The 15,816-nt window shown below is 40.8% G+C and overlaps 1 protein-coding gene and 1 long non-coding RNA gene across 2 annotated transcripts in view; both read right to left on the minus strand.

Moving 5' to 3' along the window:
• ITGBL1 (integrin subunit beta like 1) overlaps nt 1-15,816 on the minus strand; it is a 206,003-nt gene that overhangs the window by 163,742 nt on the left and 26,445 nt on the right. The window lies entirely within an intron of this gene.
• The window catches only part of LOC309647412, a 40,422-nt gene continuing 25,021 nt past the window's right edge, over nt 416-15,816 (minus strand). The window contains exon 3 of the long non-coding RNA XR_014256030.1: nt 416-15,694. This is a non-coding gene — a long non-coding RNA (uncharacterized lncRNA). The remainder of the gene's footprint in view (nt 15,695-15,816) is intronic.

Below are 15,816 nucleotides of genomic sequence, written 5' to 3' on the forward strand. Positions count from 1 at the left end.
CAGCCCCTTCTCGGGGGTAGACACCTGGTGAACCCCTATTATATCCCAGTGTCTGAAGTGGTCATGCCCATGAGAGCCTCACCCCTAACCCTGACTACAAATAGCATTAAAACAGTGGGTTCACACATTTAAGAATATGTACATGTGGCTAAGCACACAACTTTATTTCTTCTCATGTTCTGGATCCTTCTACCTGAATCCTGATTTTTACTTCCCTAAATCTCACAGCATGGTAAGACCCTGGAGACTATAAAGTAGATTATTGCATATTTCTTTTTACCAAATAAGACACCTGGCAGGTTGAAAATAGCACTTGCTTCAAATTTTGTGCCAGTTTGAACAAACCACTATCAGACTAATGCTGTTTTACTGGGTATACATAAAGCAGGATCCCAGGAGCACTGCATTTAAATCAGAGGAAGGAAATTGTTAGAGGATAGAATCTGTAGATGGGAGAGGAAAAATGGGAAAAGACTGAGGAACAATCCAATTCATTTTGCCTCATTCTCTCTTCTCTCCCAGGAAATGGCTGGTGGAGAAAAGAAACATCCCAAACACATTTTTCTTTTTCCTTCCATCTCAAAAGCTATAACCAGGCATATGAGAATTTAGGGGAAAAAGAGCCCCTGACATTTTTACTACTAACATTTCCTTTGCAATATGTCTGCTACCCTTACAGTATAAGTACTACAGAAACAAATAAAATTGTGATTTAATCCTATTGTCTCTCTCATAATTGCCAACACAAGGTGCTGAATATTAGAAGTTATCAATAAAAGCATATTTAATTAATAAATGTGTGAACCAGCCCCTCTACACCCAAGTAATCAGAGTAGCCACATAAATAGCAGTTTTTGAGAATGAGTTTCCAGGCCAGGAGAATCAAATTTATTTAGAACTATGTCTTGGCTATCTAAAATGCCATTCCAAATGTTTCAGATGGAAGAGAAAAGGCTGATGTATGCCACGTACTCTATAAATGCTTGTCAAATGCTGAATAACTGACTAAAGGAATGGGCACCCAGTCAATGATTACTTTTGAAGGGAAAGAGTGAGGTCAAATTTGGGATGGGACACATGGCTTCTGGTGTGCCTGCAGTTTTCAATTTCCTGGCCTGAGAATTCAATCTTCTAATACTTCATTATGCCATACAAGGTTATGTGTGGTTTCCTTAATCTATGTTTTATTTAACAATACAGTTTTTTTGGAAATGGAGAATAAAAATACCAATTCATATAAAAATTAAAGACTGTTAAGAGCTTAAAGTATTTCTCTTACCCACAGAAGGGCATCTGTCAAAGAGCATCAGTTTTGTTTTTTTAAGTGTGTACTTACGCCTGTGAAATCCCTTCACCCCTTAAATTGAGGGTATCTCCTTGGGAGCCAGCACACATTCTCACTTTGTTTTGCCTGCACCCATTCACTTCCACTAATGGGGCTAATCTAAGCATCCCTCGGTGGTCAGGCAGATCACTGGAGCCCTTGGGGAGAAGGAATGCAGAGGACGTAGGATGTAACTGGCTTACGTTTGATCCTCTGGTCCCCAGCTTCTCCATCTTATGATAAGGGATTTCCAAAAATTAGATGATAAGCAACTTGAGGAAGCCCATTAGGCAGTATGTGCCCTCCACCGAGCTATAGTTTGCTCATCACTGGTCCAGAAGTTTATCCATGGGAGGGACCTTGGAGAAATCTTGACCTCACGGGAACCCAGCAATAAGCAGTACAACTTATTTTGTGGAAGAAACTGACCCCACTGGAGGGTAGAGCCTAAGGTCACACACCCTTTATAGATCTTTCAATCACAAATCATAAGTGGGGAGGGACTTTAAGGGTTATCATAGGGCAGTACGATTCTCTGGAACACTCTGGTTTCCTTGCTGGGTAATAACTGGGTCATTTGCCTTTTCACAAGATTGCGTTTTGGTTTCCTGCAATCAATGTATTTCACGTGCGGATGTCAGTGTCAGACAGCCGGACCCTCCATGGGAAAGCTCGTCCTCGGTTTTGCCTGGAAACTGAATCACCAGGAGAGTGACAGGGCACTGCATGCCACGAGGGTCACACCCCATCAGGACCCTGAGAGGGAGAGGATGAGCTGGCCAAGAATGGCTGGCGGCACTCACTGCAGACGGCAGGACATCGCCTGACAGCTCCCCACTCCAGGGTCAACCATCGCTGTGAGTGTTCAGTGGGGGCATGCAACTCAGACGTTTCCAGAAGGCTGGGCTGCCACAGAAAGACTGGAATTGTGGAAGGTCTTCTTACCACCTCCCCCGTCTCACCCTCTTTCCCTCCAGAAGAGTAATCAGATACAGGCTACTTGAATTCTTCCTAGAAAGGATTCCAGAACCTATAATACAGGCCAGGCAGAACAGGCCAAAGTCATCAAGCCAAACAGCAGGAGCAGAGAGGTGAACCCAAGTCAAACCAAACTCTGTCCCTGCTGTGAAACAGAACAGGGGCACCTGGTAATAATCATAACAATAGCCACCGAGATCTCTCTCACTTCACTGTTTAAAAGTAACTTTTTAAAAGAGTCTTCATTTATGAAACTATAGTTGATTTACAATACTGTGTTAGTTTCAGGTGTACAGCTTCAGATTCTTTTCCATTATAGGTTATTACAAGATATTGAATATAGTTCCATGTGCTATGCCGTAAATCCTTGTTGTTTATTTTATATATAGTGGTGTGTATCTCTTAATCCCGTACTCCTAATTTATCCCTCCCCCTCCCCTTTCCCCTTTGGTAACCATACGTTTGTTTTCTATGTCTAAAAAAAATAACTTTTAGTTATTATTCTATTTACTGTCAAGAGGAAGCGGGAAGAGCAATAAGGTTAGATAAACTGTGAGTGACTTCAACTGGTAACCAACTGGGTAGGATTCCGAGCTTTATTTGCTTTTGTCCTGGAAAAGTCCAAGGCACTTCTGGACTGGATATCGGGGTCAATTCAAATCCCTCTGCTAGACACAGGGTTTCCAGAGGACTTACACATGTGCCCAATTTTGATTATTATTTGTTTTGAAAAAGCTGTTTGAAGGCTGTAAAATGCCATTCCTCAGAAGAATGCCTCTTCTGCATCTAGGACTGATTTACATGAAAGGTAAGTATGGGAGATCCAGTAACTAAACCAACAGTGGAAAGGGGGAGGCTCTCGACTGCTTGAGTTCTCCCTATTTTGGAGAAATTCAGAAGGATTAATTAATAAATAATTTTGTGATTTTATGTAATTTGGAAGAATAATAATCTCACAAGAATTTTGTGGCAGTTGTTTAACATTCAGAGAGAACATTAAGCCCCTCAGAAGAAAGGATTCGTACAAATATAATAATATAGCATAATGAACCTCACTGACAGAGTGACATGACGTCATTAACTTGGCAGTGCTTTAAATGCATCCTTATAAATGAAACTTTCATTTCCAATATCGGTCAGCAGGAATTTCACTACATTAAATTCACTGTTGAAAGTAGGAATCCAGTGGATTCTGTTCATAACTATTCAAGAAAATGGTTTATCAAGAGATACTTCACGAGACATTTCAGTGGACTTTCTGCTAGTACGTTGAAGCTTGCAGGCCATGATCAAAGACTATTCGAACCACAATCAATCAAATAAAGGCAATTTTGAATTTACCGTCTTCATGCTTATGGTTTTATCCCAAGAGATCACTGGAAATGAGAGTGCCTAGGGGACCACTTTGGTAGGTGGGATGGTGCTGTGGATGACACCTGTAGCCCACAGGGGCAGCAGGAGATGGTATCAGAGGGAGGAGTGGTGACGGGGAGGCCAAGGTCAGCCTGCAGCCACCGGGAGAGCCAAACTGAGCCAAAGGCAAGAGCTGAGACAGCAGAAGGTAGGAATGTGTTCCAGACACAAGGTTCCATCTGAGGAGCAAATTAGGACACAGAGACCCCCAAACCCTGAGTTGCATCCCATTTCTTCTTTCTCTTTTTTCCAATTGCTGTTATGAAAACATGTCAAAAACATAGAAACTTTTTCCTTTTTCAAAGCCATCCATTAATGATCCCTATGGGGACACCTGATTCCGAGTAGAAAAATCAAGTGCTAAATTCTGTCTATTTATAGGCAACTCACATTAAGGGGATAGGAACAACATGAGAAACTTCTTGTCCAAGCCAGAAGTGACAACTGTGGACAACTTTCCTTGTTCCTGTTGATCTAGTTCCAAAACTGAGTTGGGGCATTTTATAGTGAAAGTCAAAGAGAAAATATGAACATAAAGACCATAAAAGAATATTTCAGTGCTAGCAAACAGTCTGCTTTCTTTCTCCAGATAAAAACCATTAAAAACTGTACAACCTTCCACTGTAAAGCAATCACTATTGCAGCCTTCTATGCTGTTGATACAATAAATTATGCATCCAGTGCCTCTGTGTAATTCTAAGTGCAAAGATCTGGGGTAGGAGTTGACAGAGTTAAAAGAACAGTAGGAACCAAAGTAGGAACCAATATCTAGCAACAGCTGTTCTTTAATACATGGTGTAGAGCATGTATACCACAACAAAAGGATACAGGGTAAATGCAGAAGAAGTATGAAATTCTTTTTTTGCAGATAACCAGGGGATTACCAGTACGTAGTTAAAGACACAGATGATGCAAAGCAAGATTGTGCTGGTAAAGGACATTCGGGAACCAAGGGGCCATGTATGCTACTAGGCTCAAGGAAATAAGATTGGTGGTTCAATAAGCTGACATCTATACCATACCCATGCATGCAAATATGTATGCAGATTCATCCGAATAAATTATTTAGACCACCTGTATATCTTTTAACTGAAAGATATTCCACATCTTCTTATCTAATTCCTTCTTTAATTGCAGTAATATTTGTTTATAACATATAGATAAGTTTCAAGTATATAACTTCATAATTTGACTACTGTATACACTACAATGTGCTTACCACCAAAAATCTAGTTTGCATCTATCACCATAATTCTTTTATTTTTGTAAAATCCTAAAGCCTTGATAAGCCAAAATTACTTGAATCCTAAATAAATCTCACTGAACACTTCGCTAGAGCTCTCTAGACATAAGTTAGTGCAAACAGCACCCCTTCCCATATGACCTGGGGAAACATATGGACTTATAAAGGTATTTCACAGGCATTAAATGATATACAAAAGAATGATTGTAATATATATCCCTATAGATAAATATGCCTCATATTTCCACCCTCAGACACACCATCACGGATTATTTTAACCGTCTTGGCTATTCATCATATTTGAGAAGTTAAAAAAAAGTGCACTCACATCTGCAAAGGAAATACAATGACCAGGTTTCATGCAAGAGACTTCTCATCTGCACATGTGGAACCTAAGGCCAGCCAGTGGAATTTCAAAGGAAATGGAAGTTGAAAGTGGAGACAGCTCCCAATGGAAGTCATATGAGGTCTCAGGTAGAGAACACTTTTTTCGGTACTAAATTAAAAGAAAAAAAAGTGCAATAAAAATTTTAAATGACGGGTCAGATACATTAAGTGAGAATGTAAATACCAGAAGCACATAATCATACGACTGAACGGAAAACCTTACCAACTGAAATCCTACCACGGAACCAGATGCTACTATTGGAAAAACATTCCAATCAGAGGTTGGCATCAAAATCTCCCCGACCTCTACTGGAACTGTCAAAGTATCAAACCCTACATAAGGAACACTCATCTTTGAGCAGCAGGGAATTTTGTACCTGCCTGAAATTAAAATATCTATCAGCTGAATTACTTTGAAAAAAAGGACACGCTGTTTCTCTCAAGGACACCTTAGCATCAGAATCAACTTCCAGATAATTTTTCTAGAGACCACTCGGCCGTCATTCAAAGGAACAGCCCTTAAGAAAAGCTACATGGTCACATGGGACCAGGGACAAGATGTGCTTTCAGCTCAGGAAGACAAGTACCAGCCACCTGGGTCACGGAGCACCTTTACTCAGGACTTCCGTGTGGCCAATTTCAATTAAAAGATGCCAAGTGGAATCAAAGTTTTTCTTTCATTTCCGTCTTCACTTTATGACTAGTTTGCTCAATTACATAGAACTTCCAGAGTCTCGATGCCTTCCTGGTTTAAGTGTCCTGGCCCAACTCAATAAGAAAAATCGATATGGCAGTTATACATTTGGGGGATGGGGTGGGTAGTATAAGGTAAGCAGAAGGGGAAAGCAAATGTCTTCTCCTTGTGCCTAAAACAGACATTTCCTAAAGCTGGCTCTGGCAACTGCTACCCATGTGACTGAACCCAAGCTTCCTAAAATCTCTAAGCCTTGGACTCTTGACCTTTGATTTAGGAATTTAAAAAGAATTTACCTAAAAGGAATAACGCGAGGACTAAAAGAATCCTTTTACAGTACTTATCATAGTGCCTTGTACATTCGTAGTGGTCAGTTATTATTAGTTGTAATAATGAATACAGTGCTTATGAGGTAAACTTACTTACAGAGCCCAGAAGACCACTTTATCAAATGGCCTCCATTCTAGCTCCCTCCATCCTGTAAAGCCAAGTCTCCCTCTCTTTTCCCTCTGCATCAGACCTCCCAGCTGCAAAGGCAGTTTCCAGGGCCTTTCCCACGGTTGGTTGGGTGTTGCCCTCTGCCACGCTCCCTTGGCTGCCCTGGCTCTCCAGACCCAGCCTAGCGATAGTGATCCAGAAGCTCGTTAATCCAACTCCCCAGATTGTCCACTCTCATAGCAGAGACCCTGTTTCTTCATTCCTCCATGCACATCTCTAGGTTTTTAACCTTTGTTCAGGATAGGGCAGGAAGCTGCCGTCAAAGGGTCTTCACTGGATGAGAGGGAAGGACATGGGAGAGGACCACTGTAACATAGAATCAGAAAAGGGAGGATTTGGGAAGTGATATCCAACTTAACAGTCTTTAACATATGTGTCCATGTGTGATCACTATAATGAAAACAATGGAGAGAAGGAAGTTGAGGATGGCAATGATAAAAGGATGCAAGTTTCAAGGGAAAATCAAACACCATTGATACTGATGATTGATGTTGGAAAACCCAATAAAATGAGAAGAGGAAAGACTAAAAAACTGATGTGTTCTCTGTAGCTTATAACTAATTACAGCCATTCATTGTGAGCCGTTTATCATTCATGCCTAATTATCATGCAGCACAAGCACAATTATGCATATTGCGAAATATTAAAATCATAGAACCAGAATTTTTAAGCTTGAAGAAGCTTTCCAGATTATGTAGGTCGAGCCACTCCCTGGTGTGAGGTGTGAGACGTTAAATGATTTACTGGGTCACAGAGCTGTGCTCAGACAGAGGGAAGCCCAGCCCAGGTCTCCCAACTCCCAGCCTTGCGCTCCATCCCTGCTGGCCACTGGCCTCCCTGGGAGTTTATCTCCCTTTGGAGTAAATGGGATTTGATCAGAGTGTGAAATTCTATACCGAGTATTATCTGTTGTCTTGCAACAGAAATAGGTTTTAAACTCTGGTTTCAATATATTAATTTTCAGAGGTTAGTAAATCATTCAAGTAGAAATGTTCTATGAAAAATAGTAACTGTGGAGTAATACAGAATGGAACACACAGATTTCGGGGGAGGGTATCTGCATCTGTGGAAACAGGCTGGTGGGAAAATTAAAGAGTATTAACAAAACCCACATGAAACAATAAACCTTTTGAAAATATCCCACTCTATTATGAAATACACACTGTAAGCTACAAAATATTAACTTTTACCTCAATGACTTCCTTTTACCTAGAATCCTTGTGTCAAGACAAAGGGAAGCTAGGCTGGTTATGTAAACCATGTAAATTTACCCCCGCCCCCAAATGGAAAATCTGATTCCTAATTATGTTCCAGACAGAGGCAAGTAAAGACCTTTTTAATCCTCTTCCACCTCCCCGACCTGGGCTCATCCTATGTGAGGGAGGCCCCTCCTACAGTATGATTTGAGAAGTACCAAAAATTATTTGCTTGAAAAAAATCTTCCCTGTTACTTCTTTCTACCAAAAAAAAGTGTGTTCCCAGAAGACTCCTATACACATCGCAACAGCGCTGTTGAAGGAACAGCAGCCGTACACAGATTAAGCCCTGAGGATCCTTGAGAGGATGGGATGAGGACAGGTACGTTTCGACAAGAAGACTCTAGGTTGGGAAAAGAAAATCAAGCCTGGGGAAGAGATAACTATGGTTATGTCGGTTGGGATAGAGACTGCATGTTATCTGTGTGGGGGGCTGGCAGCAAAGGTGGGCTATTTCATGGTTATGCCAATGGCAAGCTCAGTTCCTAATATTCCCATCCCTTCAATATCACACATTTCTAAGTAATGAACACCAGGGGTTTGGGGCCCAGTCATCATTCCTGTTACTTATTCCTGTTTTTTGGCAGAATTTTTCACGTTTGTCTGTATGCATACATACTTTTCCCACAGTTGACAACAGAGGAGACATACAATAGTGGTTGTGGTTTTTCAAACTTGATTTTATATTTTACGAAATCTTCATACTTATCATTTCAATGACTTAAATTATCATATTAATTTGATGTGCTATCATGTATTTTATACTACTGGATAAATAATTTGCCTATGACTTTTTGCTTTTATAGGCATCAATGCATTAAGCATCTTCATGTATATAGCATTTTCCTTCCCCTGGGTTATCTCCTTAGGATAAATTTCTAGAAGACAGCTTATTGTCGCTAAGGTTAGAACTTAGAAAAAGTGAATAAAGGAAAAGTGAATATGAAGCATATGTAATATAATAACATAAAACATAACATAGAATATTAATATAAATATTATATTTATTTGTATAGAGGTGAGTATATATATATAGGGGTGTGTGTGTGTGTATATATACATATATATAAAGAGAGTTGTATAGTTATATATTCTGATTGAGGTGTTATAATTTTTAGCCCCTTTCAAATTTTTACTAGAAAAATTATACTCATAACTTTTAAAAACTGCTACTTATTAATCAAGGAGTCAAACAAAATCTGAGTAATAAGTAAACAGTCACCCAAAAGTTCAGTGCTATTTAAAACTTGAAGGCAAATTTCACCTGAAACATGAGCTCATTTTGAGACTTTGAGAGGAAGCCACATAAGCTCTCTGGGTTTCAATTTTCTCAATTAAAACAAAACAAAACAAAACAAAACAGGAATCTCCAAACCCCCTGCTTGCTTTTTGGCTCTCCATTTGTACACATTATTATTTCATGACTACCCAATACACACACACCGCATATTATGTCTTGTCACAACTGATGGCAGATAAACACTATGTTCCCCCCAAAATGGCTGAGTAGTGGGATATTTAGATAAATGATACTGATAGGACAAACCTAAATATGTGCTCTTGGGTTAAGTACAAGGAAATATCATTAGTTAAAACGTCTGTATGAATCTAACCTGGCACATCTCTTAAATGGATCTGAGGTTAGAAACCAGCAACAGATGGCAGCATGCTTTGCGCAAAGCCAATTTCTCTATAACCTTGAAACTCTGAAAGGTCCCCAAAGAAGAAAAATCAGATAGGCTCTTAGCCAGGGTTGTCCTCGAGACAGATGAAGCTAATAGACTCATGTCAAAGAAAGAAGATGAGATTGATGTTCCCTGGGCTTCAGTCTCCCAGGTGCAAGGACATTTTGCCATCAGGCATGCAAAATAAATCTTTGGGTGACTGGGAGGACAGATGTGGAAAATACATTGGCAGGATGAACAGGTGATGAAGGCCCAGCTCACGTATCACTCAGGAGAACAGTTGCGTGGCTGAAGCCTGTCCTGGGTGCAGGTGTCATTTCCCACCCGCAGATCAGAGCCACTCCGGTCCACGTAAGAGAATGCAGAATGTACGTTTCAGTCAAAGACTCTCAGGACACAATTTACTACAACACTGAGAATCATAATAAAGAGTACAGGACATGAGGCATATTCAAATGATTTAATGGGAAATAGCTGCAATTTTTTTTTTTTTCCTAAAAGTAAGTGAAACATGCTGTCTTCTGAAAGTTTGGCCAGCCTTCATCAAGGTCATCATCCTTCATCAAATCACTGGGAGAGAGGGTAAAAGATCAAAAAGCAAAGAGTGCTGTTTTTGCTAGGGAAGGAAGTTAGAGAATTCAAATAGCCCTTTATTTATGAACTACTAGAGGCTTTCTTAGCTCTAAACAGAAACTCCTATGAGCAAAATTTTGAAAATGCTTAGCATGACCTGAAATCTGCTCATTCAACAAAACCTGTCATTTCCAGCTCCCTGACACCCATTCACCTATTTATTTTTTGATATTTACTTATTTGTGCATCTACTATGTGCTTAGCAATCCCAGAAACTTTGGGATTTACTCCCAGAAAATGCCTTCATGGAGAGATTATTGTTAAATAATACTGTTAAATGCATTTATACCCTAGGCAGCTTGAAGCATCTCCATTTAATATTTGGAGGGTGAAAGGGTTCAGGATTATTAGAAAAGCAATGCAGAGAAAGAAAGAATTAATATTCGGCTTCTGAAACTCAAAAGAGGATTGTATAGCAAGACAATACACTTGAAAGCCAGGATCTTCTAAGAGATTTTCTAAATTCCTTTGGTGGCTACATTTTAACCTATCACCGGCTGGGACTGCTGAATTAAATCCTGGTGTTTTACTAAATGGATTTCCCAGGAGCATTGAAGGGGAAGTAAAGGAAAAGCTCATCCTTTCAAGCTCTAAGGAATTCTGGGGAAAGAAAGACAAAGAAAAGAGGGACCAGAGAAAAGAAGGCAGAGGAAGCAGATCCGATCCCTACGGGGAATTCTGACAACCCCTCTCAGGAAATTCCAGATAACACTGCCAGCCCTAGCCTCCTTTCTGACTAACAGAAGTGGCCTCAGGAAACCTGAACAGGAAATTAGTATCCACTGTAAATTACAAAGAGGCCCTAAAAACTGCAATAAAGTGTGTCAGCTCCATTGAGTCAAATACATCTCTGGACTCTAAAGGCAACCCCATTTATTCCATTTCTCTCTTCTCCCAAAATAGCAAAATCACCTCCTAACTGAATAATGGTCAAGCATGACCACAAATACAGTCATATATTTGAAGCAGTTGAACTTGACAAAGAAGGTGCTGCTTACACTCCGGATTTTCCTGTAAGAAAACGTTCATCCAGGGGACTCAGAATTTGCCATCTTAGAATTCAGCTTAAACCAAGTGAAATATTTAAAATCATCACAGGAATGTATGGCAGAAGAAAGTGGCCGTGGATGATGGAAGAAAAGTTGCCAGAATTCGTTTGGAGACGTGGACCCTCTGCCACCATTCGTCTAATCTTAAAAAATATCTTCCAACGTTAACAATCCAAATTCAATGTCACAGCTTGTACCTGTTTATACAAACTTTCTCTTGATGAGAAAACCAAAAAGTGGGTTAATTTGGAAGCTATCAGCTTTATAAGGTAAACTGTGGCCGAGACAGGGAAGGTAAGATGATCTAAAAGGATGGTCAGAAGGACAGCTCGGCCCTAATCAGCTCCGCCATCTGTTGACCTGGAAGAGGAGAAAACGTCTGCAAAGGAGACCCATGCACTTTATTCACAATCTTTCATCAGAGACAGAGAAACAGACAGAGTTTCCTTAACGACAAAGTTCAAACACATTTAACTCACAGTGGTTTACCTAATTATAAGTTGGAGGTATATAAGCACTTACAAATGATAGAGCAGAAAAGTCATTAGAACCTTCAAAAAATCATTCTATAGAACTTCCAGCCAAATGGTTTACCCAGAAACAGAAAGATCTCACATATGCAATACGCTAGTATACCAGTTATTAACTATGGAGGCAATATGAAGAAGAAATTTGAGAAGTCTTTACTAAACGTCAGGAAATGTCTTTGGCTTTGGGGCAACACTGGTGCTGGGAATACCAAGGGATTCCCAGCTCATCGACAGAAAAGCATGTTATTCAGTGATGATTTCTCTAATGACCAAGAAACTCTGCTCTCTTTCTCTGCAAATCTGTCACTAAAATCTGAAGCGAGAAGATAAACAGAGTCAGAGCTACTGCGTTTGACTTGGCCCACGCTTGTTGGGCTTGGCATATTTTGTCAATACGTTGATTTGTAGTCTAGCCTCTTCTCTGTCCTCATTTATAATTTCTCACCCCTCTGAAGTTATCACACCCCAAGGATACAAATCCCTCTCATTCTTCAAGACCCAGCTCAGAGGCACCACCTCCCACATGATAATCCCAGGCAGAATTAACGGCTTCTCACACGGTACGTGAACGGCCAATCTCTCACACCTCTGCTTATAGTAGTATTATTTTAATCAGTCTTGGCTTCAGGGTTGGACAATTCTTTTTTGCTTACGAGAACTCTGTGTGTAATAGCTGCCCACTAAGTGCGTCTTAGCTCAGGCTACTATAACAAATACCATAGGCCGGGTGGCTCAAACAACAGATACTGAGATGTCTCACAGTTCTGAAGGTCGGGGAGTCCAAGATCAAGGTGCTGGCATGCTTGGTTCTTGGGGAGGGCCCTCTTTCTGGCTTGCAAACAGCTGCCTTCTCACTGCATCCTCACATGGCGAAGAAGGAAAGAGCTCTGGTGTCTCTTCCTCTTCTTATAAGGGCACTAATCCCATCATGGGGGATCTACTCTCTTGACCTCATCTAAACCTAATCACCTCCCAAAGGTCCCACTCCCTAACACCATCATACCGGAGGTTGGAGTTTCAACATATGAATTGGGGGACGGGGCAGTGGGGGTAGGGGAGTGGGGGACACAAACTTTCAGCCCACCAGGAAGTTCTGTTTACCCTTATTGAATGTTTCCATCACTGCAAGTAAGCTCTTGAAACAAAGTCTAAAATGAAAACATTTTGTTTTTCACTTGTTTTAAATCTAGCAATTCTCACACCAAGACCTTTATTCCATCTCTCAATGGTTTCTATTTTTTCACCAGTGAGTCAGACAAAGTGAATGCTACTTTATCAATGTGCATCAGTATTTAGGTGTCCTTTGATGTCAGTGACCTCATCTCTAGCAGTACATTAAGGCTTTTTCCTCTAGCGTGAAACAAAATAAAACAAACGTTTACTAACTCTCTTCCTTCAGAAGGGATCTTACCAAATGCTACTCTAACATTATTTCCACTCACGCTTCTCAGAAAACGAATCTTTCTGCTGCAGATCTGACGATGTAGGCTTGCATTTACAAAGAATTATTCTCCAAATGGTCATTCAAGTGTGACAGTTTTCATTTAAATATGATCCAATTTTTGTCAATCCCTGTGATAGGTCACCTTCCATTATTTCATTTAAGCTTCATAAGAGAGATGATTCTCATTCTTCCTATGAAACAGACTCAGAAGAGATGAAATAACCCGTTCGGTGTTGCACAGCCAATCCAAGACAAGACGAGATTCTATCTATCCAATATTTTTAACCCTGAAGCCCATATATATTCCACTACATCATCTGGTCTTCCCAAGCCATCTGCCAAAGTATTGAAGGGACACTAAAACACATTGAGCACCTCCTATACGCCACATGCTAACAGATGAGGAAGCGTTCCATAAAAATTTAATGGATGGGGGCTTCCCTGGTGGCGCAGTGGTTAAGAATCTGCCTGCCAATGCAGGGGACATGGGTTCGAGCCCTGGTCCGGGAAGATCCCGCATGCCACGGAGCAAGAAAGCCCGTGCGCCACAACTACTGAGCCTGTGCTCTACAGCCCGCGAGCCACAGCTACTGAGGCCACGCGCCACAACTACTGAATCCCACGTGCCTAGAGCCCGTGCTCCACAACAAGAGAAGCCTCCGCCATGAGAAACCCACGCACCACAACGAAGAGTAGCCCCCACTCGACACAACTAGAGAAAGCCGGCGCGCAGCAATGATGACACAACGCGGCCAAAAAAAAAAAAAATTAATGGATGCGAGTTGGAAAAAAAAAACCTACCATTGCAAAGCTGTATACAGTTTATATCTCAAAAGAAGTAGAATTTGATCCCTACTTTGGAACATGAGTTTTGTTTGTTGAATGTCTCTCATCTCATTGATTACCCCCCCCAAAACATCCTGTAACAGAGATTAATAGTTATTGCTATTGTCAGAACACAGTAGTGCTGACCTCTGATCTCAGAATGCTGTACTGAGAATTCCATGAATAATATATAGAATACCTAGCACAGTGCCTGGGCACACAGTATATACTGAGTAAATAGCACTTTCTATTAAGTTGTCCTATTCTACAGTTTATAGGCAAGGATAGTTGTCGGGCAGGTTTAGTAGCTTTTACATCCTGACACAGCTCTCACAAGGTAGAGTTAAGAGTCAGCTCAAGTCTTCCTGGTTCCAAAGCCTGTGACCTCGAATCTCCCCCCATGACCATTCCTGAAGGCATCCCACTTTTACAATCGACACGGGAAAACTAAGCAGCCATATGTCCTTAACCTACTTGAAAGTAAAGGAATGAACTCTGAAATGCCATCCACTCTTTTCAGTCAGGATATAGAGTCAGTTCAATGTGTATGCCAAGCAAAAAACTATACTCCCTTTAACATGACAACGAAGAATGAGCAGATTGCTCTGAAAAGACCATGCCTTCTAATTCGAAAAGCCACTGCTCTCATGACTCTGGCCTCTTCTGGAATCACGCTCTCCCCCGAGTGCCAATGCAAGGGCTGGCTCCTTGGTTTGAAAGGCGTGGCTGGTGTCATCCAGACACCCTTTGGGAAATATCAACATCAATATCGCCACTTACTGGGGCCCCAATTTCCTCCTCTGTGTCCCCTCTCCCATCACAGTGAAGGCCCACTGTGATGATCTCCCCCTCTGAACCCCGGGATTTCTATCATCACCACCTCCTAGGCCTCAACCTTGCTGCACAGCTGTATGCAGCCCTCCTTCTGTGACAACTGCCCACTGAACATGCAACTGTCTAACCTTCCATCTAACTTCCTAGGCACTGTACTTACCAGTAGTACAGATTTAGGGAGGAGTTAGGGAGGGTTAACCCTTCTTTCTGACCTGAATAATCTGTAAGGAAATAAATTTTATAAGCTGAGATTGGGTATATTTCTATGAGCTCCCCTGAAAAGTAAACAAATTCCTTACTTTAGGCCATTGCTTTGCCAGTACATCTGAGCTTGACAATTACTTGGAACACTGACGAAAGACACACATCTATGAAACGCACTTCTCTAGAAGAGGGGCTTAGGAAACCGATGACAGGAAACCATCACAGCTAATTCTTACCATCACCCAAGCTGGGAAAACACACCAAAGTAATTTAATTATACATCAAATATATTTTAAAATAAATTTTTGCCAATACAATTGTAATTGCCAATTTTATCCATATTTTCACTGTCAACTTTTCAACAATTACAACCATATTTTTAAAGCATCCTAATTTTCTTTTTTCAGTGATGCTGAGGTAAACCTCCGATCCCGGCCTTTCTTTTAGCCAGAGCGTTGGTGAAGGGGCAGGTGTGGTATTATTTTCGGCCACAGAACAAGCACGTGCTATTAATCCACAGGCTCCATATAATTTCCCGTGCTCCTCACACGTCTCCCAGCAACTGCCCTGACACGGCTCGCAATTAGCTTAAGCAATCTGACAGGATCACACACCTGCCTTGGAGCTACAACTACACATTTCTCTTGTGAAATCTGATGTGCTTGAGTAATATGCTAAATCTGGGATTTATTTTTACCTAAGAAAGATATAGAGAAACAAAAAACAAGATCGGTCATTAAAATCACTGGGAGTACCTAGAAGCCACAAAACAAGTTCAAGGTTTATGAAGAAATATTATAAAGAAAATTTTATTGTAAA

Source organism: Balaenoptera physalus (genome assembly GCF_965194825.1).
Source record: "Balaenoptera physalus genome assembly, chromosome: 18".
NCBI classification, from domain to species: domain Eukaryota; kingdom Metazoa; phylum Chordata; class Mammalia; order Artiodactyla; family Balaenopteridae; genus Balaenoptera; species Balaenoptera physalus.